Source organism: Phoenix dactylifera, chromosome 1 (genome assembly GCF_009389715.1).
Source record: "Phoenix dactylifera cultivar Barhee BC4 chromosome 1, palm_55x_up_171113_PBpolish2nd_filt_p, whole genome shotgun sequence".
In the NCBI taxonomy this organism is placed as follows: Eukaryota; Viridiplantae; Streptophyta; class Magnoliopsida; order Arecales; family Arecaceae; genus Phoenix; species Phoenix dactylifera.
Genome location: NC_052392.1, coordinates 27,160,465 through 27,187,699, shown reverse-complemented (window position 1 = coordinate 27,187,699; position 27,235 = coordinate 27,160,465). Strand labels below are relative to the sequence as shown.

The following is a 27,235-nucleotide window of genomic DNA, read 5'->3' as shown; positions in this document are numbered from 1 at the left end:
GCAAACAGTCTTCCGCCGAGCTCACCAGAAGCTAGCACAAAAGTACTTCGGGCCTTATCGCATCACTGAGCGTATAGGGCCAGTTGCTTACCGGCTGGCGTTGCCGGAGACTGCCAAGGTCCATCCGGTGTTCCACGTATCACTTCTCAAAAGACGACTGGGAGAAGGACAAGCCACCTGCACTGCGCCACCACCGATACGGGAGGATGGCAACCTCGTGCTAGAGCCCGAACTTGTCAAGGACTACCGATGGGTTAACAAAGGAGGAAAGCTAACAGAAGAAATCTTGGTGCAGTGGCGTTCGCTTCCGAAAGAGGACGCAACTTGGGAGGACTATGGGCAGCTAAAGGAACTATATCCTAAGACAAACCTTGAGGACAAGGTTTCACCTGAAGAGGGGAGGGATGATAGGCGCACTCATCCACAGCGGGTCCGAAGACCCAATCCCCGATATCTGGGGGCCTTCATCACCCACGATGGAAGTAGAGGGAAGAAGAGCTCGGCGTCTGCGAGAGCAACGGAGGAAGTGGGAGACGCTCGGAACGTGGGAAGTGGGAAGGCAGGCATGCAAGCTCGGCTCGACGTGGGAGACGCGGAACGAGGCGAAGAGACGAGCCCCGAAGCCACGTGTGTGGGGTACGACGAGGTGGACGTGGGACGAGGTAAGGGGGAGTTGAGCTCCGAAGCTCAGGCCGTGGGGTACGGGAGTGGATGAGTGATGGTGAGGAGTGAAGAGTGATGGTCCGGGTTTCATGGGAAAAGGGAGGAAGTATTTAATGTGGTGTATGCTTTGGGATATGGGACGTGAATTGAGTGATACTTTGTATGGGTCTTCTCTCACCCAAAAGAGAGTGTGTTATTTTCATTGCACTGGTCTAGCTCTCACCGTAAGACGAGCTGAAAAATATATCATTCCGTTTCTCCCTTTTGTTCCTACTTGGCTCGACTTCATCCTTCTCTCTTGTTCACCTTTCCTGCTTCTGATCGGGACCTATCACAATCAGCAATGAGCGCAGTCAATCAAAATATTTTTCAGGCATGTGTCCAAATTGAAAGCAATGGTGATCACTCTTTCACTAGTCGATGATTATTAGCTTTTAAGTGCACGCTATGATCGAAGATTTGAATCATGTAAAGGATCAACTCAGCCATGTTGTTTCCTCACCAGCCAAAGATTGAAGGGAAGAACCGATCTCAAATTGCAATTAGAGTGCGGAGGGCTTGCTTAAGACCTTTACATGGAGGCTCGGAAATGAACTTGCTCCGACCCATGTGCCCACGCCCAAGTCTGGTCCGAGCCCAGGCCTTCTCTTACATGACAAACCTATTAAAAAAATTATGCTCCCGAGGAGACGGGAGGGCGACGAAGAAAAAGAGAAATAGCAGCCCGTAACACGAAGGTCAGGTCAACAAATTCGTTCCCTCGTGTGTGATTTTTTATTTTTATTTTTATTTTTTTCGTGTTACCTAGTATTAATATTTTCTCTGATGGATATTATTGTCGCCTTCACGTATTAAATCTTAGCTTTTCTCTTTCGAATGTGAGCTCTTGATTTTTTATAATGATAATAATTATGCAGGCCTTCCACTTGTTTGTCAGAATGTCTTAGTGTTTTGAGATGCATGAATATTTGCTTTAAAAATAGGGGGAAAAAGAAAAGAGGAAAAGTGGATGTGTTGATGTTTGTTACTAAAGATATATATGTCTTTCATGTGTTTGTCAAAATGCTTCAAACATCAATAGTCCAGTATTTCATCTCAATCTATTAGTTGATTGGATGCTAGGGTCCTAAGGTTTTGGTATCTTAGACCTTCAGCAATTTATTTTACATGCAATGTGCTCATACCAACCAAAATAATTGTTACAACTTACAAGTTTTCATTATTTTTCTCCCGTGGTACAATTATTGATGCTTTTCTCTAAAATATCTATATAGGTGAGTATTGCAGTGAAATACGAGGTTGACACTAAGATCCTCCATGTTCATCTTTAGATCCTAGGTATGTATAATAACCTTTTGGACCAAATCTTATTTTGTTTATCTTTTATTTTCTTTTTATGTTCAATAAAAAAGCAATTCTATCATGTATTCTTCGATCCAATGATAATCCATCAATCCATCTAATGCTGCTTGCTTAACCTACTCTAATAGTTCTCTAGTGAAAAATTATTTACATGCTTCTTGTATCTTTGTTTGGATTCAAAACTTTGATAATAGTATCACTAATTTTTTTATTGTCCTAATTTGGAAACCAAGACAACCAACCCTAAATTATTTGTCTAGCATGCAAACTTGCAATGGTTTATGCTTTACTAAAAATAAATAATAATAGGCATGCAACTTATAAAGTTAATTAGGGGCACATGTTTTTTTATTAACAATAGACCATACATGGATAAGGTTGTTCCAAGATAAGTATTAGAGGGCTCCACCAAATGCTGCGCAATCATGTGAATCCTAGCCTTAGTTACCTGATCGGGGAAGATGTCTGGGAATGGGTTTGTATGCTAGTGAAGGGAAGTGGATAGCTACAAGAAGTTTAGAGTAAAAAGCACCTAAGAAGCAAGTGCAAATGCAAGCTATTAAGAGATTTCAAAGTGGGTGTCTCAGATGTCTCTTTTTACTAAGGTCAAACCTCTATTAACTAATTGCCTTTGTGACATACATGGGAAAAGACCACATGAGTATGGCCAAGCAACTTCTTAACCTTTTTCACTTTTTGTGTTTTGGGGGTGGGGGAGGGGATGGGGGAGGGGGTAATAAATAATTGTGTTGCACTTTAGCCATATTATCTAATATACTATCATTTTTAAACAAGTCTTTCTTTCAGTTGATAAAGTGATCATTGAAATTACTTTGACAAGTTTTATCCTCCTCCAATCTAATCTTTCTTTTTAGTTTTCTAATACACATTTAAGGATTTTTTGGGACAAATTTATCGACTTTGTTGTCATTAAAATATTTCTCTTTCTTTTAGTTGATGAACTCATGAATTAAGGTACTTGGCATGTTTGACCTCTCCCAAGGTAGGCTGGTTCCTCAAGAAATGTCCTCTTCATGGTCATTACATTTAGACCTTATTTTGTACCTTCAAACTTCTTTTTATATTTGAACACATTTTAGTCCACCTTCCACATATAGATTTAAACCATACATCATCCAAAAAGATTAAAATATTTTGTTAAAACAAAACAATATGTCCTTTTCAAGTTCGCTTCACAAATAGTTGAATAAATTAGACGACATCTTTGAAGAGCATTTTGGAAATATGTGGACTGTTCTCCTTCCTCTTTGTTGGAGAAGGAACCGAGCAATGCAAGATATGGCCAGTTTGGGCTGCTTTTGTGACACCATGATTTGGCATTTAATGTTGGATTTTGAGTACCAGTCGCATAGACTCATCCTAGCTATCATGTACTTCATGTATCATAACTATTTTCTTTTTGAGTGTATAGTTAATAAATGATATAAAAGTCCACCTCAAGTATGAAAGAATCTAGTTCTTACATGTTTCCTTGGTGATCCCTCTTCTAGAGTTCACCAAGAAATCTTGGAAGATCACCATCATTAGAAATCACAACAATAAATAATCCAATCCACCCAAATCTTCTAGTTGTGGTCGTAGTACATTAAACGGTATATGGAAAACATTATTCAACCTGACCTCTACTTAGCAAAATGTTTGTGCCATCATAAGCTTTTACGAATATATTGTTTCAATCAAGGTTCGCCGTACCGGTACTGGTAGGCGTACCGGTCGCCTATCAGACCGGCACGGTTTCGGTTCAAACCAGTTTAAACCGGTACCGAAACAAAACACTCTTCTCCGCCGGAGCCGGCGAAGAAGAAGAGAGTGAGAGAGCGAGCGGGGGAGGGAGGGCGGGAGGAGAGGAGAGGCCGCCCACAGAAGGCCGGGGGGGGGGCGGCGGAGGCTGGGGGGTGGCGGAGCCGGCGGGGGGGCGGGGGAGCCCACGGGGGTGCGACGGAGGCCGCGGCCGCTTCCCCTATTTCGAAAGAAACAGGGAATGCGGCTGCGGTTTTTTAGTTTAAGAATTTTTTAGTGAAGTCGTCAACCGAGTGAAGTCAGCAAATAGGTTTCCGACTTTACTTAAAAATCTCCAAATTAAAAAATTTGAGAATTTTTAAATGAAGTCGGCAATCGATTTACCGACTTCACTTACAAATTTCTAAATTTTTTTCTGCGACCTCGACCTCCGCCATGGCCCTGCGGGCTCCACCGCCCCCCATGCTTCCACCGGCCCCCGCGGCCCTCCGTGGGCGGCGGAGGCCTCTCCTCCCTCCCTCTCTTTCCCGCCCTCTCCTCCCTCCCTCTCTTTCCCGCTCTCTCTCTCCTCTTCATCTTCCTCGGCTCCGGCTGGGTTCGGCCCGTGCCGGTTTTCACTACTCCGGCATACCGGTTACAGGCCGGACTGGTCCGAACCAGACGGTACGGGCCAGTTAGTCAGACCATGGTTTCAATTATAACCTTATATGATCTTTCATGTATACTTTCTTACTTACATTAACATCTCAAACCCATTACTTTTAGGGAGTGTGTTGCCCAGAGATGGTCACCCAAGAGGGGGGTGAATTGGGTGTTTTAAAAACTTTTTGCCTAATTAAAAATAAAACACAGAAATATATGAACTAAAATAAAGATAAAGAGATAAGAAGAGACAACCACAAACACACGGTTTTATAGTGGTTCGGAGCCTTCACCGCTCCTACATCCACTCCCCAAAGCGCCTTTGGGAATTTCCACTATAATCCAAGATTACAGTACGGTAGTTTTGCGAGTTCACTACCCAACTCGTTGTTTTACACTGGGCTCACAACAAACCCTAAAACCCCCAATTTCTCTTAGGCTTGGGAGGCCTTTTCCTTGTTCCAAGTCCCTTGACTGGAACAAGCACCACAATAAAAGAGTTTACAAAAGGAAATAAAAGCTCTAAGAAGCAAATATAACAATTATGAATAATGTAACCCGGAAGAATCCTTTTGCCGTTGGAAGCGTGGGAAATGTTGATTCTTTCGAGGTGGAGCGCGTAGGGTTGAGTGTGAGCTTCGAATCCCGAGCGCACGAGAGTGGTTGAGCTTGAAATCGCTTGGGAGACTTGAGAATACTTGATTTCCTTCCTTGAATGCACTCACTCCCTTGAGCTTTTCTTTCTAACTTCTCTCTTGAATGATCTAGCTTTTTGGTTGGTGAAGAGTTGTTGAGAACCACTTAAGAGGTCCCTTTTTATAGCCCAAAAAGCAAATATAGCCGTTAGAAACAAAAAGAGAAGGATTTGAAATTCAAACCAAACCTGAAAAGCTGTCAGTCGCGTCCCAGGCGCTCCGGGGACGTCTCCGCTACAACGAGGGACGTCTCGCCTACAGGATTTTACTTTTTATGTTGTCTGGGGTCGACTCGGCACTTTACGGGGACGTCTCGGCTTGTCTGCACTTTTTGCATGGGGACGGCTCCGCTGTCTCAGGGTCGACTCCGCTGCCTTATCACCGAAAAAACCATTCTCTGGAAAACCCTGAGAGAGCCGTCTCGGCTATCTTGGGGACGACTCGGGAACTCTCCTTTTTACCTGCGGGGACGACTCGGCGTACAGTGGGGACGTCTCGCGCATATCTCTTGAAAACTGCCTTTCTGCCGCCACTGAGAGAGTCGACTCCGCTACTGAGAGAGTCGACTCCGCTAACGCGGGGACGACTTGGCAGGTGCCGGGGACGTCTCCAAGTGTGCCAGTTCTTCCTGTTTGTGCCAGAGACGTCTCTGAAACTGTCAGGAGACGTCTCGGCTGTCCTTGAACTTTTTCATTAACTCAAAATGTTCTTCAATGAATTCATAAAAATTATGGGAACTTGCCTAGACATTTCTCAACAATATTCTAGATAAAACACATGAATTCCTTAATTAAATTGTTAAGATATAATGGAATTATGCTCTAGTGTTTTGTATTCATCAAAATCCATTAGGGGGTCAACAATCTCCCCCTTTTTGATGATGACAAAACACTGAGTATATGCAAAATTTGAAATTTAAACATATACACAGTATTTGATCGGATGTACAAGTATAATATTTTGGCCTAGATACAATGTGCATCACTCAATTCAGTTCTTTCCTTGTGCATAAGATTGATCTTTATAGTTCTTAAATGATTTTGGCATATGAACTGAGTTTGAATCAAGTTAAAATGAAATATTGATGCTGAAGATAATTGAAAGCTAGATTCTTTTTGACTCCCCCTTTCTTTTCCAGAAGGGCAATTATCTTAAAATCAATATTCTTCAATTTTATCTTTCCTAATTCAACTTTGGAGTATGATTAAAAATTTTGCATTCCATATTCAATATCCATGTCTACTCCCCCTTTCATACTCCCCCTTTCAATATCTCCATATTCAATATCTATTATAAATTTTGCATTCCATATACTATCTACTCCCCCTTTTTGTCAGCAACATGAAGGGGACAAATTATCCTTAGGTGCTTAAGACTCAATTTATAGTGGAATTCAGCATTCATTTTACTCAAGGATATTCAAGTTGTGCTCCCCCTGTCCAAGTCATTTCTATTAATGTATTCATATCACTCCCCCTTTGTTTTGGAATTCATTTCAGACTTATCTTTTAGTTTAACATAGTTATCACAAGATGTGCTCCCCCTGTTTTATGTGCATTGTTTCTTTGTATCAAATTTGAACACTCAAGGTATGTGGTAAGATTTTTATGGCATATCATACAATCACATACACAATCACAGAAACACATACGCAGAATTGGCAATGTACACAAAGTGTTCAAAAGAGATTGTATTCATTCATATGTCATCATAAACCTTTGAAGTCAGTACATAGTCAAAAGAAGAAATCATTACAAGTATTGATTTCTAATACAAAAGGTGTTTCAAAATAGCCTAGGATTTACAAAAAGAAGATCCTACAAGATATCCATCATCGGCGACGTTGCTCATGGGGCCTACTAGTTGTACTTTGTGCATAAGCCTTACAAGCTGCATCTATGAATGCATTGATAGAATCCATGAGGGTCTTAAATTGATCTCCCTGTGACTTGTGGAAACCTGCCACAAGTGCCTCAAACTCTATAGTTGCCATTTCAATTCTTCCTCTGAGTTGGGCAACTAAGGTGCTCACATTGCCATCTGGCTTTGTTAGCTCTTTAAGACTCTTGGAAATGCTCTTCAAGCTGTCCTTGAGCTCTAATGATCTGATGGTTTGGGTGGCACCCACACCAATTATTTCTTGTGTTGTAGCTTCAATTTGACTTCTAATATCCTTCATCTCTTGTAGAAGCCCTTCATGTGAAGCTCTGATGGGGGCCAACTCTGTGGAGATCATGGATCTCATCTCCTCCCTTATCTGCTGGCAAATGGCCGATGCTAAGGTGTGCATCTGATCCTCTGATAGGAAGGAGGGCCCACTGACTGGAGGAGGTGGTGGCATGGACGTGGAAGGTCCAGCTGAGCTGGAGGGAATATCAGGGATGTTCATGTGGCTAGGTGGAGGAGAGTGATGGTCAGACTCATGATGTGGGATTTCAGGCTCTATGGTTTGTGCTTTTCTTTTTGGAACCTTGACCCACGATCCATCTATCTTATGAAACTCCATTCTTCTCATTGTGCCCTCATTATAGTAGTCGGTGTTTCTCAAGGCCTTTGCAGGTTCATTTGTTGGAATGGGAACCTTGAAGTGTTTAAAGATTAAGGTAAAGATCATGCCATAGGGTATACTAAACCTAGAATACCTATGACATAGGGCAATGTAATTTAGCATGAGTCTAGGAAGGTTTAGAGGGATCCCTTGTAGGATATGATGCATAATAGCTAAGTCTCGCTCCGAAACAAAATCGAAGCGACCGGTTTTGGGAAACAAGACCCGGTTGACAATACTTAAAAGTAATCTCATTTCGGCGTTTAGGTCTTGGGAGTTGATAACATCAAGAGGGCCGCAGTCCTCTTGTCCTAACAGCAGATTTAGGGCTAATTCCCTTTGGGGAAGTGAGGTTGGAGCCTCACCGTCCTTAGGGATTTGTAGGACAGTGGATAGGACATCTTCATTTACTTCCACTAATGTCCCCCGGACACATCCAGTGTACCCTTGGTCCCCTAATGCCATATTGCTAAAAAACTCTCTAACTAGGCCGGGATAGGTCGAGGTATTTAGTGTGCAAAGGTGCTCCCACCCTTGAGCTCGGAGTCTCTCTCCAATAGAGAACCCCTCATGATCTAAAAAGGAGAAATCGATGTACCTACCAGTCGTGACTGTGCGATTTGCACAGGAAATCGTCGTGGTCGGCGGAGCAACCGGAGGAGAAGGCGCGGAGGGTTCTTCCCGCCGTTCCTCACCGTCGGCCGCTACTCTAGGTCGCCTCCCACGGGTTGTCCTAGCTTTCTTTGGTGCCATGGATGCTAGGGTTTGTGATTTAGAGCAAACGGAGGCTGGGATTTGAGGTGGAGAGCAAATGGAGGCTAGGGTTTTCCGTTTTGGTCGGGAATGAGGGAGAAAGCTCGAGTCGGCTCGAGCGATTTCGACCTATTTAAAAAGCCCTCATTCGGTCCCCGAGACGTCTCCGCGACTAAGGCGAGACGTCTCCCCTTGGGGGGACGTCTCTGCGATTTGCCAGAGACGTCTCCGGCACTGAAAAATTTCAGACTGTATTCTATCTTCTCCCAATTTTGTTTAATTACCCTAATCAATATGATCTCTTTTGATAAACTTAGAGTGAATTTGTTTGTGATCCTCCCCCTTAATGATACAACCTATAATAATTTGATAATTTTTTTTTGAATTATTAATATTGAAATGAGGAATGTTTGACCAAATTTCGAATACCTATGAAATAGGTTCTGAAAATATCTCCATGAAGAGTCCAAGGGAGGGTAACCATCCTCCGGAAAGTCAAACAGTTCGTCATTTAGCTTAGATGAATTCATGTTTTCACTTATGTCTACCTTGAGGTTGATTACTAGTTTGAGTAGCAAAGTAATCCAATACAAATTCAACTCATTTGCTAGGATCATACAAGCTCAAGGCATTCCTTAAGAAATTGAATCTTTCTTTACAAAGGGGCTTTGTAAAGATATCAGCTAATTGATTTTCTGTACATACATATTCAATCATCACATCATTTTTCAGCACATGATCCCTAATAAAATGATGCCTAATCTCTATATGCTTTGACTTAGAGTGTTGGACAGGATTTTTTGTTAAATTAATTGCACTTGTATTATCACATTTAATTGGTATATTATCCATTTTGATACCGAAGTCTTCAAGTTGTTGCTTAATCCAAAGAACTTGGGCACAACAGCTTCCAGCTGCAATGTACTCAGCCTCAGCTGTGGACAAAGCAACTGAATTTTGTTTCTTGCTAAACCAAGAAACCAAATTGGCACCCAAGAATTGACATGTGCCACTTGTGCTTTTTCTGTCGAGTTTGCACCCGGCAAAATCAGCATCGGAATAAGCAATTAAGTTTATGTCAGATTGTTTAGAATACCATAAGCCTACATTAGATGTCCCTACTAGATATCTAAAAATTCTCTTAACAGCTTGCAAGTGTGATTCCTTAGGACATGCTTGGTATCTAGCACACATACAAACACTGAATAATATATCTGGTCTACTAGCAGTAAGATAAAGTAGAGAGCCTATCATACCTCTGTATAATTTGCAGTCTATACTTTTACCTTTTTCATCTTTGTCTAGCTTGCAACTTGAGCCCATGGGTGTGCTGATTTCCTTTGCATCCTTCATCTTGAATTTTTCCAGCATTTCCTTGATGTATTTGGACTGACTGATGAAGATGCCTTCCTCTGATTGTTTTATTTGTAACCCAAGGAAGAAGTTGAGCTCACCCATCATGCTCATTTCAAATTCTCCCTGCATAAGCTTGGCAAACTCTTGACAAAGACTATCATTAGTAGCACCAAAAATTATATCATCCACATAAATTTGTACAAGCAATAAGTCATTTCCTTTTCTTTTAATAAAGAGGGTTTTGTCTACATTTCCTCTCTTGAATTTGTTCTCAATTAGGAAATTACTTAACCTTTCATACCATGCCCTAGGGGCTTGCTTAAGTCCATACAATGCTTTATGCAATTTATAAACATAATCTGGATGTAAGTGATTTTCAAAACCTGGAGGTTGTCCTACATAAACTTCCTCCATTATATAGCCATTTAAAAATGCACTTTTTACATCCATTTGATAAAGTTTAAAATCCATGAAGCATGCATATGCTAAAAGTAGTCTAATAGCCTCTAATCTAGCAACAGGAGCAAAAGTTTCGTCAAAATCTATTCCTTCCTCCTGATTATATCCTTTGGCCACTAGCCTAGCTTTGTTTCTTATTACTATTCCATCTTCATCTAGTTTATTTCTATACACCCACTTGGTACCTATAATTGAAACATTAGGGGGTCTTTTCATTAGAGTCCAAACTTCATTTCTTTCGAATTGATTTAATTCCTCTTGCATAGCATTCATCCAATTATCATCTTTTTCAGCTTCTTCTAGTGATTTAGACTCTATTTGTGATACGAAAGCAAGGTAATTACTAGTGTTTCTTAAAGAGGATCTAGTTCTTATACCTTGTGAAGGATCACCAAGGATTAGATCCTTTGGATGACCATGTGCATACCTCCATTCTTTAGGAAAATCTTGAATTTTTGATGGAGGTTGACCTTCTTCATCTTGCTGATTTGTATCTTCCTTGACCTCATCCTCATGTTGTTTGTCTTGTATGGAGAATTCCTTTATTCGGTCTTCAAGTATACCTGCATCACCATCTTCTTCTTTTCTAGAAGAATCTCCATTAGTTTCATCAAAAACAACATGAATGGATTCTTCAACAACGAGAGTTCTCTTGTTGAAGACCCTGTATGCTCTACTAGATGAGGAATAACCTAAGAAGATCCCCTCATCTGATTTAGCACTAAATTTACTGAGATTGTCCTTTCCATTATTCAAAATAAAGCATCGACAACCGAAAACATGAAAATAACTTATATTTGGTTTCTTACCTTTTATCAATTCATACGGTGTTTTCTTTAAGATGGATCTAACTAAAGCACGATTTAAGATATAACATGAGGTATTTATTGCTTCAGCCCAGAAATACTTTGGTAGATCCGATTCGCACAACATGGTACGAGCCATATCTGCTAGTGTGCGATTCTTCCTTTCTACCACCCCATTTTGTTGGGGTGTCCTAGGTGCCGAGAAATTGTGATTGATACCATTTTCGTCACAAAATTTTTCAAAGTGTTGATTTTCAAACTCGGTACCATGATCACTCCTAATTGCTTTTAGTTTAAGATTGAGTTCATTCGAAACCTTATTATGAAACTTGACAAAAGCGAGAAAGGACTCATCTTTGTGTGCAAGAAATGAAACCCATGTAAAACGTGAAAAATCATCAACAATGACAAGACCAAATTTCTTACCCCCTAGACTAGCAGTTCTAGTGGGTCCAAACAAATCCATGTGAATTAGTTCTAAGGGTTTTGATGTTGAGACTATGTTCTTAGACTTGAAAGAACTTCTTGTTTGTTTCCCTAATTGACATGCCGCACAAATTTTATTCTTTTCAAAGTCTATTTTTGGTAGTCCTTTGACTAGATCCTTTGTGATCAATTTAGAGATTAAATCCATGCTAGCATGCCCTAACCTACGATGCCATAACCAACTAGTCTCATTGACTTTGGGATTCATGGCTACAAGACATTGGCCATCCCTCATGGTGAGATCATCAAGATCTACCATGTAAACGTTTCCATGCCTATGTCCTGTGAGTATGATCTCATTATCAATTGGACTATTAATTATGCATAGTGATGATTCAAATGACACTTTAAAGCCCTTGTCACAAAATTGACTTATACTTAATAAATTATGTTTTAGTCCATTAACTAACAATACATTATCTATAAATGAGGAGGGTGATATGGAGATTTTACCAACACCAATAATTCGACCTTTAGCATTGTCTCCAAATGTGACTACTCCTCCTTCTTTTGATTCCAAGGTGACGAAGAGACTCTTGTCACCGGTCATATGCCTTGAGCAACCACTATCAAGATACCACATTCTCTTTTTATTTCCGGCTGCAAGGCATATCTACAAAATGATCATGTGAAGCTCTTAGGTACCCAAGTTTTCTTGGGTCCTTCGTGGTTAGTGTAGTTGACTCCCTTAGGCACCCATACTTTAGTTATGTTTTTAGCTTTTACAAATGTACCATTGTTAGTTTGGATTTTTCTTTGAATACAAGAGTAGGCTTTATGTCCGTTCTTTCCACAAAGAAAGCATGTTGGTTTTTCAGTTTTTACGTCTTTTGCTTTTACAAAGAAATTCTTTAGATACTTTTGTTGCTTATTAGTTTTATATCCTAATCCAGCTTTATTGAAAACAGCTCTTTGATTTGAAAGAATAAGATTTAATTTTTCAGAGCTTTGTGTGAATTTTTCAACAATTGGCTTGTACTTATGTACCTCATTCTTAAGATTCAAATTTTCTTTAACTAGTTCTTTCATATCCTTTTTAAGAGATTCAACAGTTTGCGCAAGTGAGGTATTACTATTGAGTAGGGAATTTACTTTTAGATTTAATTCCTTGATTAGTGTTTTTGCCTTTTCATTTTCAGTGCTAAGTCTTGAATTTTCGATTTTTAGGTTAGTAGTGTTCATATTTTTAACGCTCTCCTTTTGAATTAATAGGTTTTCAATATTTTCCTTTAGTTTTTGATTTGAGGCTTTTAATTCTTTATTCTTTGCTTCTAACATACTACAATCACCCATAAGTTCTTGAAAAGCATCATATAATTCTTCTAAAGTAAAATTTATAGTTGGGTTTTGACATACCTCGTCATCTTCGAGCGCCATGAAGCATAGATTGGCGGTCTCTTCCTTCTCTTCCTCGGAGGATGATGTGTCACTGTCATCCCATGTTGCCTTCAATGCCTTTTTCTTCTTCTTTCCAAAATGCTTCTTTTGTTGTGGGCATTCGGAACGAATATGTCCCGGTCTCTTGCAGTCATAGCATACGATTGGGTCTCTTTCTTTTTCTTTTTCTTTTTCCCAATCATTTCTCCCTCCAAATTTCTTTCTTGGGAATGGTTTCTTTCTTCTCATGAACTTTTTAAATTTCCTTACTATCAAACCCAAGTCCTCATCTTGACTTTCTTTTTCACTCTCACTGCTCTCTTCACATACACTTGAGGTAGCCTTGAGTGCGATTGTCTTTTTCTTTGGCAACTCTTCTTCATGCTGCTTCATCGTGAGCTCATGCGTCATCAATGAGCCCAAGAGTTGTTCTAGCCCCAAGGTGTTGAGGTCTTTGGCTTCTACAATCGCCGTGACCTTTGCTTCCCATGCTTTTGGCAGTGACCTGAGAATTTTACTCACAAGTTCGGGGTTAGTGTAAGATTTGCCCAAGCTTTTTAGACCATTAATAATTTCGGTAAAACGTGTAAACATGCATGTGATGGTTTCATTAGGTTCCATCTTAAACAATTCATACTTGTGAACTAGAATGTTCACTTTGGACTCTTTGACTTGATTTGTACCCTCGTGGGTAACTTCAAGCCTATCCCATATTTCCTTAGCGGAACTGCATGTAGAGACTCTATTGAACTCATTTACATCTAGAGAATAAAATAATGAGTTCATGGCTCTAGAATTGAGTTGAGCCATCCTATCATCATTCTCATCCCAATCCTCCTCAGGTTTGGGAACTCGAATGCCATTCACCACGTGTGATGGTTCTTGTGGTCCCTTGACTATAACCCTCCACAAGGCTTAGTCTTGTGCTTGAATGAAAATTCTCATTCTCGTCTTCCAATAGGTATAATTTGTCCCATTGAAGAGTGGAGGTCTATTGGTTGCTTGCCCCTCGGCAGGAACATTGTTAAAGGGTGTTGCCATCTAGATCTTTGGCTAAGACGGTTAGGTCTTTCAAGAAATATACAGAGCACCCGCTCTGATACCACTTGTTGCCCAGAGATGGTCACCCAAGAGGGGGGTGAATTGGGTGTTTTAAAAACTTTTTGCCTAATTAAAAATAAAACACACAAATATATGAACTAAAATAAAGATAAAGAGATAAGAAGAGACAACCACAAACACACGGTTTTATAGTGGTTCGGAGCCTTCACCGCTCCTACATCCACTCCCCAAAGCGCCTTTGGGAATTTCCACTATAATCCAAGATTACAGTACGGTAGTTTTGCGAGTTCACTACCCAACTCGTTGTTTTACACCGGGCTCACAACAAACCCTAAAACCCCCAATTTCTCTTAGGCTTGGGACGCCTTTCCCTTGTTCCAAGTCCCTTGACTGGAACAAGCACCACAATAAAAGAGTTTACAAAAGGAAATAAAAGCTCTAAGAAGCAAATATAACAATTATGAATAATGTAACCCGGAAGAATCCTTTTGCCGTTGGAAGCGTGGGAAATGTTGATTCTTCCGAGGTGGAGCGCGTAGGGTTGAGTGTGAGCTTCGAATCCCGAGCGCACGAGAGTGGTTGAGCTTGAAATCGCTTGGGAGACTTGAGAATACTTGATTTCCTTCCTTGAATGCACTCACTCCCTTGAGCTTTTCTTTCTAACTTCTCTCTTGAATGATCTAGCTTTTTGGTTGGTGAAGAGTTGTTGAGAACCACTTAAGAGGTCTCTTTTTATAGCCCAAAAAGCAAATATAGCCGTTAGAAACAAAAAGAGAAGGATTTGAAATTCAAACCAAACCTGAAAAGCTGTCAGTCGCGTCCCAGGCGCTCCGGGGACGTCTCCGCTACAACGAGGGACGTCTCGCCTACAGGATTTTACTTTTTATGTTGTCTGGGGTCGACTCGGCACTTTACGGGGACGTCTCGGCTTGTCTGCACTTTTTGCATGGGGACGGCTCCGCTGTCTCAGGGTCGACTCCGCTGCCTTATCACCGAAAAAACCATTCTCTGGAAAACCCTGAGAGAGCCGTCTCGGCTATCTTGGGGACGACTCGGGAACTCTCCTTTTTACCTGCGGGGACGACTCGGCGTACAGTGGGGACGTCTCGCGCATATCTCTTGAAAACTGCCTTTCTGCCGCCACTGAGAGAGTCGACTCCGCTACTGAGAGAGTCGACTCCGCTAACGCGGGGACGACTCGGCAGGTGCCGGGGACGTCTCCAAGTGTGCCAGTTCTTCCTGTTTGTGCCAGAGACGTCTCTGAAACTATCAGGAGACGTCTCGGCTGTCCCTGAACTTTTTCATTAACTCAAAATGTTCTTCAATGAATTCATAAAAATTATGGGAACTTGCCTAGACATTTCTCAACAATATTCTAGATAAAACACATGAATTCCTTAATTAAATTGTTAAGATATAATGGAATTATGCTCTAGTGTTTTGTATTCATCAAAATCCATTAGGGGGTCAACAGAGTGAATCTTTGTTAAACAATTAAAACAAAATCCTGGTACACTCTTACAACCACCAAGCTCCCCCAGCCTGAAACCTTGTAGGTTGAAGGTGACTTGTAGGTGATCAATGGTTTCTTGAGAAGGAAGTGAATATGGAAAGCTCCCCAAGCTCCCCTGCCCAATAGGATCTTTCTGTTCCTGCATCTAAGAAAAATAATGATATAGTTGAACCTAGGAGTAAATGTAATAGAAGAGAACCAAAGTTAGGTAATGAGTTCTTTATCTATCTAGTGGAAAGTGATCCTGCTAGCTTTTCATGAGGCAATGTCATCTATATATTCTCCTTTTTGGTGGAAGAAGTAATAAAAATGAAATGGATTCCTTAGTGGCTAATAATATATGGGAATTAGTTGATTTACTTCTAGATTTTTACCATTGGATGCAAGTGGCTTTTCAGAAGGAAACTGGGACCTAATGGTACAGTTGAAAAGATTTAAAGATAGGTTAGTTTAAACAACATAAGGGGATTGAATATTTTGATACTTACTCATCTGTTGCACCACAGTTAGAACCTTAATTGCAGTAGCATCTATTTGTATCCATCAGGTGACTGTTAAAACAGCCTTCTTATATGGAGAATTAAAGGTTCATGAATGTTTGTAGTTCCAGGACAAGAACATAAAATATTTAGACTATTAAATCATTGTACTGTTTAGAGAAGACTCCTAAATAGTTGCATGAAAAATTTGATACTGTAGTGTTATCTAATGGTTTTTCAAGAAATGAATCAGATAAATCTGCATATAGTAAATTTGATGGTAATTCAGGTGTGATACTTTGTCTTTATTTTCTGAACTAGTATTGATAAAATAAATGAGACTAAGTCTTTTCTTTCTCAAAATCTTAATATGAAATACTTAGGAGTAGCTGATATGATTTCAGGACATAACATAATTAAAACCCCTGAAGAAAATGTTATTACTCAATCTCACTAAAGTGAAAATATACTTAAAAGATTCAGTTATTATGAATGTACCTGCCCATGCTCCTTTTGATGCTAATAGTAGGTTAAAGAAAAAGAAGAAGAAGAAGAAAGTGTGGCACAATGTAAATATTACTAAATAGTTGGGTGCCTTAATTTTCTTGACAATCATACCAAACCTGATATTTGCTGCTTAGATGGTATACTAGTCAACCCAATAAACTTCACTACAGTGAGCTAGAAGGGGTAATGAGGTACCTTAAACGTGCAATATCCTGTGGATTAGTCTATGGAGGATGCCCACCTTTTATTGAGGCATATAATGATGGAAATTGGATCTCTGCCAAAGAGGAGACCAAAGAAACTAGTGGGTATGTGTTTACATAGGGAGGTGCTGCTATCGCTTGGAATTCTACCAAGCATACCTTGATATCTAAATCTACTACGGAGGCTGAGTTCAGTGCTCTTGACCTCACTAGTGAAGAAGCAAATTGGCTTAGGAATCTGTTTGCAGATGAATTGGGGAGCCAGCCAATCCCCGTGGTACCTGTACATTGTGATAAACAAGCAGCAATTGCAAAGGCTAAACGTAAAATGTATAATGGAAAATCCATAATTATACATCTGGGGCATGACCGAAAGAGTATTCACATATTGATTATGTCTGACCAAAGGATTCGAATTAAAGGTCTATCAAAAAGACAAGTGTTAGAGACATCAAGAGGAATGTAGCTGAAGCCTATAATGTAAATCACCTTCAATGGCAACCCTACATTATGAATGGAGATCCCAGGAAAAGGTTCAAAGGGTAGGAACAAATTGTTGAGTGATTTGAGAAAGCACTAATATGCTAGTGAATAATCTTCACTTATGCCCTGCCTATGATAAATTAGTGCTGACCTGCAGGGTTAAAAGGAATAGTATTAATCTCTGAATGTCATCATAGCCATTTGTGTAGGATACTTGTTGCAGGTTGTCTTTAGATGATCTGCCTGCATGGTTGTATACGTGGGATGCTTCCAATGAGAATACGTGCAAGGCTGTAACTTGTGAACCTGTAAAGTGTGATCCTTGCTCACATTGTGTGTGTCGTATGTTAAATTTGTATACGTGCCTGAAGTTTAAGACATTAATCACTTTGGACTTGTATGAATTGTGACATATGTACACTTGGTGGATGTTCCTGTCATGAAGACACCTTCATTTGATGCAAAATGTGTGATGCCCCTTTTTAAATTTTGATGAGTGGTTATTATGAGAGGTTTTTGTTGTTTCTTGGGGTTAGACTAGCATGAGAGCGGTTGCACCATTGAGGGGAAACGGAAATCTATCCCAAGGACAGCAACTCAGTAACGTGTCTTAGAATCTCGTCTCGTTTATTTTATTTTTCCTTGTTCTCGTTTTCTTGTGTTTTGCCTTAGGTTTCGAGCAATCTTGGCATCAAGCTTGCATCTTGCTGCTCTTCTTGAGGATGGAGCACTCTTTGGTCAAGGAGGGGACCCTTGCATAAATAACGATTGCTAATGGTTCTCAGGTGATCAAATATAGATGCAATTGGAAGTTCTTTCTGAAACAAAGTATGCACTAGATTGGGAGGTTAAAATTTTTCAAAAGAGAAGTGTAACAGCATAGTGATCAGGCATCATTATAATGTCTTATATGCTCAGAAATACATAAGAGTTGAAAGACTGGATTCTCATTGGAATAATGGTCTTCGTAATGGCATTTTATTCTGTTTTCTCATTCACTAGTTTGGCAAAGAAAAACCATCTTTAAAGCTACAATTCTAGATGAGCAGTCCATTTATCATAAGAATTCATAGGAGAAATATGCTCAATACCTTCTTAGTTGTCAATAAGCTCCCAATAGGTTCACATAAATATATCTATTCCCATTGTGCAGGTGAAAGAACTTGGCATTCATGTCCCCTTCAACTAATCCATGAGTTACTGAAATGCCTCTCATTATTTGCAACATGGTTACTTGTTAGCATTTTATTGTTCACTCAGTTGAAATTATAGAAGGTTCGTATTTACAAGAGTAGTTTTAAGATGCGCTTTGACATTATTGTGTTCCACTTCCTGATGCAACCTGATTTGAATAGAATAATTTTGAACATTAAATTTAGGTGGCTCAAATTCCCACATCTTGTGACACTACATATCATAACTTAGAGTAGCCAAGTTTTCCTGTGTCAAAAGCCTATGAAATTTGATAGTCATATCATTAGAGAGTGAAGGTCTGAGGTTGGAGATATTATGTTTAGATGGATGATCTATTTCAGATAACAAAACAAGCTATTTCAAAGTATTCTGCATGTGTTTAGTAAGTAATCAAAAACAAGTGGTACTCTCTAATTACAGTAGTTGGAAAATTTAAAGAAATCAATCTCCGAGGCAATTCTGTGCCAACCTCTGTATTTGGGTTGAGTTACTATCCCAAACTCCACAGAGCAACCAAAGCTGAAGCAAGTCATTGCAGACACCTGAGAAGGGCAAAATACTTAATTAGTAATCACTAATCAGACTAATCTTTCACAACCAATTCCAAATGCTTCTAGAGAACTTATTCATTATGCTTCTGAAGTGGTTCCTATATTCATTATGCTTCTAGAGCACTAAAAGCGGATGCCCCTCCCTCTTTCCTTCTTTGCTCCACATGCATGGAGGAAGGGATCCTTCCCTTCCTTCCATGCATGGGTCTCCTAATCCTATTAGAAATTACATGGTCCTACTTGATCAATTAAATTCTAATCCAATTAGAACCTAATGTGTCTTCCAAATTGATTTATGCGAATCCTAATCCAATTAGGATCCAAATTGGACTTCATAAATTAAGTTCCTTATCTAATAAGAAGTTCTAATTAATTAGGCCTTTCCATCCTTATCCAATAAGGTTAAGCCTAATTTAATTAGGTCCAATTAAATCAATTAAATTGCAATTCAATTGCAAATCCTTCTTCTTTATTTCACTAACTCTAATTGTCAATCAAATTGACAATCAAGATCAATTGCGATTCTAAATCGCTATCCAACCATCGAAACGATCAAAACCTCTAATGTGTGTGACCCCGTAGGTTCTATTCTGACTGGTAGTGAGATATATTATGATCTCGATCATAATATCATCGAAACTCTTTTCAATGGGTTGAAACGATTTCAACTCTACTCTTAGGGTTCACTGATCACCAAGTGAATGCCTTCAAGTCTCACAATCCACTAGTAACACCTAGCAGTATATAGTGACAACTCAGCAGAATAGAATAGATGAATCTTTAGGTGCAGTTAGCATATGATACAATACCTCTATAATGAATCTCGACATGATGGAGGTTATGATAACTCGTCAAATCCAATCGTCTGCCTTATGTCAAATTTATTTGACTCAAGTTGGAGATTGGAAAACACTTTTTTCAGAACTGTCGTGGCCAAGGTCTTTCGAACTTAGTCTCATAAATCACATAGGCTCACTCCTAATCTATCAAGGTCGATAGATCCTATATAGATGCAACCCTAATCCGACAGCGAACCTACTGCAGCCAATCTACACCACAAGGACCCTTAGGGCCTATGTTTATATGCTCGTCAAACTACAGCAACCTCACCGTGATTAGCTGAGGCATCGCAGGTCTAAGTACTAGTCATACAACTGCAACATCAAGTAAGTCACTGACGAGTGGATAGACATCCAAATAACTTCTTGTTTTGGTAATGCTCAGTACCATTGTTCTCTAAAAAGCACTTGCACAATCACCCCAGTATCCCCACACTATGGACTTAAGACTCGTCCATCAAGAAAAGAGATCTGTGCACTAATCTCATCGAATCGATCACCGTTCTTCGTGATGATCCTTCGATTAAGAGTAATTCAGGAATTAGCTATTAATTATACATGCCTTAAATTCTCAACTCTTAAGAATATGTGTTATCATTTATTAATTTCTAGGACGATTCATGGACACATAATAACATGAATGAACAAAATGCCTTATTTTATTAATTAATAAAAGATCAATACAAATTTCATGCCTCCAGAACAATTACAATGCGTCTGCCAAATTAGCTTTTAGGGCATACTCCTAACAATCTTCCACTTGCACTAAAGCTAATCAGATATATATCTAAGCCCCATCTTCTCAAGATGTGCTTCTGTCTTTTGCTGACTCACCTGCTTAGTGAATGGGTCCGCCACGTTATTTATGGAGTCCACTCTCTGCACCTCTATATACTTCTTTTCGAGATAGTCGTGTAACAGGTGATATCGCCGCTCTATGTGTTTGAACTTCTGGTGAGACCTGGGCTCCTTAGCTAGTGCTATGGCGCTATTGTTGTCGCAGTAGAGTGTGATGGCATCTGATGACATCCCGCCTAACTCTTCAACAAACTTTTTGTACCAGAATGCTTCCTTTGCAGCTTCAGAGGCGGCAATGTACTCAGCTTCCATGGTAGAATCTGCAATGATCGGTTGTTTGGAACTCTTCCAATGTACCGAACCACCATTGCACAAGAATACATACCTTGATGTAGACTTTCTGTCATCAATGTCAGTCATAAAGTCTGAATCTGTGTATCTTTCTACCTTTAATTCTGATCTTCCTCCAAAGATCAAGAACATATCTTTAGTTCTTCTCAAGTACTTAAGAATGTTCTTCACAGCTGTCCAGTGCTCTTCGCCTGGATTCGACTGATATCTGTTCGTGACACTCACAGCATGTGCTATAACAGGTCGTGTACATAGCATGGCATACATGAGGCTCCCTATAGCCGAAGCATAAGGGATCTTGCTCATGCGTTGAATCTCTTCAGATGTGTTGGGGGACATCTTCTTGGAGAGATGAATCCCATGCCTAAGGGGTAGCAATCCCCTTTTAGAGTTTTCCATACTGAACCTCATCAGCACTTCTTCTATATACATTTTCTGTGACAGGCCAAGCATCCTTTTAGATCTATCTTTATACATCTTAATTTTCAAAATGTAGGATGCTTCCCTAAGATCTTTCATAGAGAATTTCTTAGACAACCATACCTTGACCGAAGTAAGAATGGGAATATCATTCCCAATTAGGAGGATATCATCCACGTACAATATGAAGAATACAATAGCCCTCCCACTAATCTTCTTATAAAAACACGGTTCCTCTTCGTTCTTGATAAAATCAAACGATTTGATAACATCATTGAAACGAGTGTTCGAACTCCGAGATGCTTGCTTTAATCCATAGATGGATCTTTGCAGTTTGCAGACCTTGTGATCACCATCACTGGAAGTGAAATCTAAAGGCTGCTCCATATAAATATCTTCTTTAAGATATTCATTTAGAAAAGCAGTTTTCACATCCATCTGCCATATCTCATAATCATGATATGCTGTAATGGCGAGCAATGTTCGAATGGACTTCAGCATGGCTACAGGTGAAAAGATTTCCTGATAGTCAATGCCTTCACGCTGACTATAACCTTTCGCCACTAGCCTTGCCTTATAGGTCTCTACCTGGCCATCCGAACTTAATTTTCTCTTGTAGATCCATTTACATCCAATAGGTACTATACCTTCTGGTGGATCTACTAAGGTCCAGACTTGGTTGGTATGCATGGAGTCTATCTCTGACTTCATTGCTTCTAGCCATTTTTCGGAATCGATGTCTAACATCGCCTCATTGTAGGTATTGGGATCCTTAGAATGATCCCTATTTTCCATGAGGAACATTTTTCCTACTTTCTCTATAAGCATACCTAAGTATCTTTCAGGAGGATGGAAAATCCTACTAGATCTACGAGGTGGAGGAGGTTCTACGTGTATTGGCTCAATATGAATAGGTTCTATAGGCACAGTGGCTCGTTGCTCTTTAGAGATTTTCTCTTCGAGCTCAATTTTTCTTCCACTGCTTTTATCAAGGATAAACTGTTTTTCCAGAAAGACAGCATATCAGCTCACAAACACTTTGTGATCCTCTGGAACGTAAAATTTGTATCCTAATGACTTCTTAGGATATCCTATAAAACAAGCACTAACAGTCCTAGCCTCTAACTTGTCTGCCTGTTGTCGCTTGATGTGGGCCGGACATCTCCAAATATTGAGATGACCAAGACTTGGTTTCTTACCATGCCATATCTCATACGGTATGGTAGAAACAGACTTAGAGGAAACTCTATTCAATATATAAATTGTTGAAAGTAGGGCATCTCCCCAAAGGAATAAGGGTAAATCAGTGAAGCTCATCATGGACCTGACTATATCCAATAGGATCCGATTCCTCCTCTTTGACACTCCGTTGAGCTGAGATGTACCAGGAGGGGTCCATTGTGAAACTATACCATTTTCTTTAAGAAAATCACAGAGTTCTCCACTAAGGTATTCACCTCCTCGATCTGATCGAAGAACCTTAATGAGTTTTTCTGTTTGTTTTTCTACTTCATATCTGAACTCTTTGAACTTTTCAAAAGCTTCAGACTTATATCTAATAAGATACACATACTCATACCGAGAGCAATCATCGGTAAATGTTATGAAGTAAGAATAACCTTCTCTAGCTTGCACATCGAATGGGTCGCACACATCCATATGTACTAGGATAAGTATTTCAGTGGACCTCTCCCCATGTCCTACAAAGGATAATTTGGTCATTTTTTCTTGAAGGCAGGATTCACAAATCGGATATGACTCGGAAGTCAATGAGCCTAGTAGCCCATGTTTCTCCAATTTGTTTATTCTGTCTTCTCCTATATGACCAAGCCTGAGGTGCCATAAATACTTTGATTTATCTCATCTCTAGATCTTTTTGATCCTATGGTACTCACTGTTTGCTCAGATATATTCACAGACACATCCAAATATAAGTGATAAAGACTGTCAATCATAAAACCATGTGCAACCATTTTATTTCTCAAATAAACGGAACAATAGTCTTTATTGAAATTGAATTCAAAATCTTTCTGTGCTAGACAAGATACAGAAATCAAGTTTCTGCTAGCAGCAGGTACATAATAACAGTCCCTAAGTATCAAAGTAAATCCAGATAGTAATCGCAGAGGGTAGGTGTTGATAGCAACAGCATCAACTTTTGCTCCATTGTTAACCCGAAAGGTTGCCGCACCTTCCATAAGCCTTCTACTTTTCTGTAGACCCTACATAGTAGTGCATAAGTGAGCACTAGAACCAAAATCTATAATCCAACTGGAAGTAGAAGAAACCGTTAGATTAGTTTCAATAATGAGTATATCTGACATACCTTCAAAAGGCGTGTCACCCTTCTTGCTCTTTATACTCCTCATATAGATCGGGCAGTTCCTCTTCCAATGGCCGTCTTCGTTGCAATGGAAACACTTTTCCTTGTTCGCGGCCTTTTTCTTTGGAACATCCTTCTTTGGCTTCTTCTCGGTCTTCTGCTTCTTTGCAGACTTCTTCTTCTTCCAGGTAGACTTTCTCTTGGAAGTAGAAGTCAACTCGGCAGCGAGAACTTTGCCCCTTGAACTCTTCAAGGCTCCCTCAGTTGTTACCAACATATTTAATAATTCAAGTTTGGTGCATTCAATCTTGTTCATGTGGTAGTTTACTATAAACTGCCTATATGAAGAAGAAAGGGATTGCAGGATCAAATCAGTTTGCAATTCATTGTGCATGTTCATGTCGAGCTTCTCAAGCTCCTCCAAGTCCTTTATCGTGGTTAGACCATAATCATGGACAGACTGCCCTTTGAGCATCTTGACCTTGAAGAGACTCTTAGACACTTCAAACTGAGCTGTGCGACTTTGTTCACCATACAATTCTTGCAGGTGATTCAATATATCCCTAGCAATCCTCATGTTTTCATGCTGGCATTGTAGTTCATTAGACATGGATGCCAAAATATAGCACCTAACTTTATTGTCATCATCCATCCACCTAGCATACGTCTCACACTGCTCAGCATTCGGACGATTTGGTAACACTTGGGCGTCATGGTCTAGTACATTTTCTCACAACTTAAGACAATTTTCAAGTTGCGGAGCCAATCTTTATAATTGGGTCCGGTCAATCGGTTGTTCTCAAGGATACGGGTCAAGGGATTAGAGGCTGACATTTTTATCTACAGAGTTTTGTATTTGAATTTGAATTTCTATTTGTTTTTAGGACTTAAAACAAACATCTCCTACTATTTTCTCGAATCTCCTACACTCTTCTAGTAGAGAAACGGAAACCTGCGACTCTAGGTTTCAAGTGGGGTGCTATGGTCCCACCAATTTATATGCCACCTCACCTAATAGTTATTGGTGATACATAAACGATGAGTGTACAACTCTTTGTACAATGCTTCATAAACAAGTTGTAGCCTACTTGGTCTCCAAGTCATAAGGGCCTCACCTAACAGTTATTGGTCATATTCCTTGGTTAAGTTAGACCCACCATAATTCCTGCAGAAGTAAAGTCGTCATTGGGTCCTCACCTAACAGTTATTGGTTCCCAACTCCATCTTTATCCCACAACATCTCATGCTAATAGAGAGGTCCAGCCCCCCGATGCAATTTGCCCACTGTGTCCAGCCGAGACAAATTAACGCCAGAAAGACCTTAGCAACTCTACTACGATAGAAGACCTATAGACTTAATATTAAGTAATCTAGTCTTAGTGATTCCAACTTTGAGCTATTTATAGGAGGTAATCGATCAATTGGCTAGGTAAGCAGGTGGGAGGCTCCCCTTACTCAGAGAGTAACATCCTAATTAAGTAACCACCTTTAATGCTTTCTTAGACACCAATTAGATCAATTAATCAAATATTGCTAGCTCAATGTATCGTTCACTTTTGACTGATTGAGGAGGTTTTAGGTCTCGAATAGGGTTTACATTTTATGTAAATATGAAACTGCTTTCATATATTATGCGTTTACATCTTATATAAATGTCATATTGTTTAGGTTTACATCCTTTGTGAATATTAAACCCTTTGCATATGTGTTTACATCTTATGTAAATGACATATTAGTTTAGGTTTACATCTTATGTAAATAACCTAACCTATTTAGGTTTTTATTCACATCTCATGTAAAGATTACTTAACATGTATACATCTCATGCATATATCTATTTCCCTTTTAAGCATAATCCTAAACAAAATTATCCTTTAATGAACATGATTCTATGATTTGATCATATCTTATGCATCTCATGCATATATCAATTTCTTTTTAAGCATAGGCATAAATAGAAATTTATCTTTTATGATCATAAATCTTTGATTTAATCTTATCACATGCATCTTATGTAATTTCAGATCTGAAAATTTTAATTAAATATGCTATCAACTGAAATTCTGATCATGCAAGATATGATTTTAATTATTGCAATCTGATTGTAATTAAAATTAATCATGCAAGATCTAGATTTTTAAACAAAAAATCTGCATGCTGAAATCTAAAATTTCAGCACACAGAAATTTCAGCAAGCATATGAAATTTTCAGATCTTAATTAAATTCTAATCAAACCTATCAATTTTAATCTAAATTCCCATAAACGCGGCTCCGATACCACTGTTGGGTTACCCCTGCACGCGTTGCGACGATCGCAGCGGAAAGACACGTGCGGGGTTCATTCATCTCATGAATGTTCTAAGGAATATAGATTTCAAAAATTTTTTAGAGTTCTCTAACTCAGATTTATGAAATCTAAAAGAATGATTAAAATTAAAAGACTAGATTAATTTCAGATATACTATAATTCCTAATTGTATAGAATTTGTAAAGATTTAATTTTTACCTTTGAGCGGGTAGAACTTCACCGCTATCTGATAATCGTAGGATTTTGGTTCGCTCAAAGCCACACAAGCGTCCGGCCTCTATAGGTATCCACACGAGGTATAGATCGCTCCAAGATCTCACCAGGGTGCTAGCTCCCTTGCAGAGATCACGTTTGATGGCTGAATTCCTCTTCTTTTAATCAACTCCTTGATTACTTTGAGAGGAAGAAAAAGGAGGAAGCTCCTTGGAAAATTTCGCTGCCAAGCCTTGAAGGAGGAAGAAGATGAAGAAGACACCTCTTCTTCTTTCTTCGCTCACGCCAGGGACGAGAAAGGGGGAAGGGTGGCCGGCTGCAAGGGGACTCAATGCTCCTATGCTTCACGCCAGGGCCCTTTAAATAGGCATCTCATGCCCATAAAAACAAGGAATAATTTCAAGAATCAATCACTCCTTGATTCATCCCTCCAAAATCAACTACCCCTCTTACTTAATTCTATCACAACCCTTACTTAAAAGTGATTGGAAAGAATCCAAGGGACGTGCTCATGCCTGTGGCAATCCGCGTGAACAAGGAGGAGGGGCATCCTCCCCTCCTCTTGGCGTGCGGACCATGAAAGGAAAGGAGGGGCATCCGCCCCTCCTTTGTGCGTGTGAGGAGGGACGGACGCCCCTCCCTCTTTCCTTCTTTGCTCCACACGCATGGAGGAAGGGATCTTTCCCTTCCTTCTATGCATGGGTCTCCTAATCCAATTAGGAATTATATGGTCCCACTTGATCAATTAAATTCTAATCCAATTAGAACCCAATGTGTCCTCCAAATTTATTTATGCGAATCCTAATCCAATTAAGATCCAAATTGGACTTCATGAATTAAGTTCCTTATCTAATAAGGAGTTGTAATTAATTAGGCCTTTCCATCCTTATCTAATAAGGTTAAGCCTAATTTAATTAGGTCCAATTAAATCAATTAAATTGCAATTCAATTGCAAATCCTTCTTCTTTAATTCACTAACTCTAATTGTCAATCAAATTAACAATAAAGATCAATTGCGATTCTAAATCGCTATCCAACCATCGGAACGATCAAAACTTCTAATGTGTGTGACCCCGTAGGTT

At 39.6% G+C, this 27,235-nt stretch overlaps 1 long non-coding RNA gene across 3 annotated transcripts in view; it reads left to right on the top strand.

The window, feature by feature from the left end:
- The first annotated feature begins 490 nt into the window (after positions 1-490).
- The window catches only part of LOC113461161, a 55,014-nt gene continuing 28,269 nt past the window's right edge, over positions 491-27,235 (top strand). For all 3 annotated transcript variants that reach the window (XR_005513682.1, XR_005513684.1, XR_003383255.2), the window contains exons 1-3: positions 491-1,061; positions 1,169-1,400; positions 1,938-2,001. This is a non-coding gene — a long non-coding RNA (uncharacterized LOC113461161). The remainder of the gene's footprint in view (positions 1,062-1,168; positions 1,401-1,937; positions 2,002-27,235) is intronic.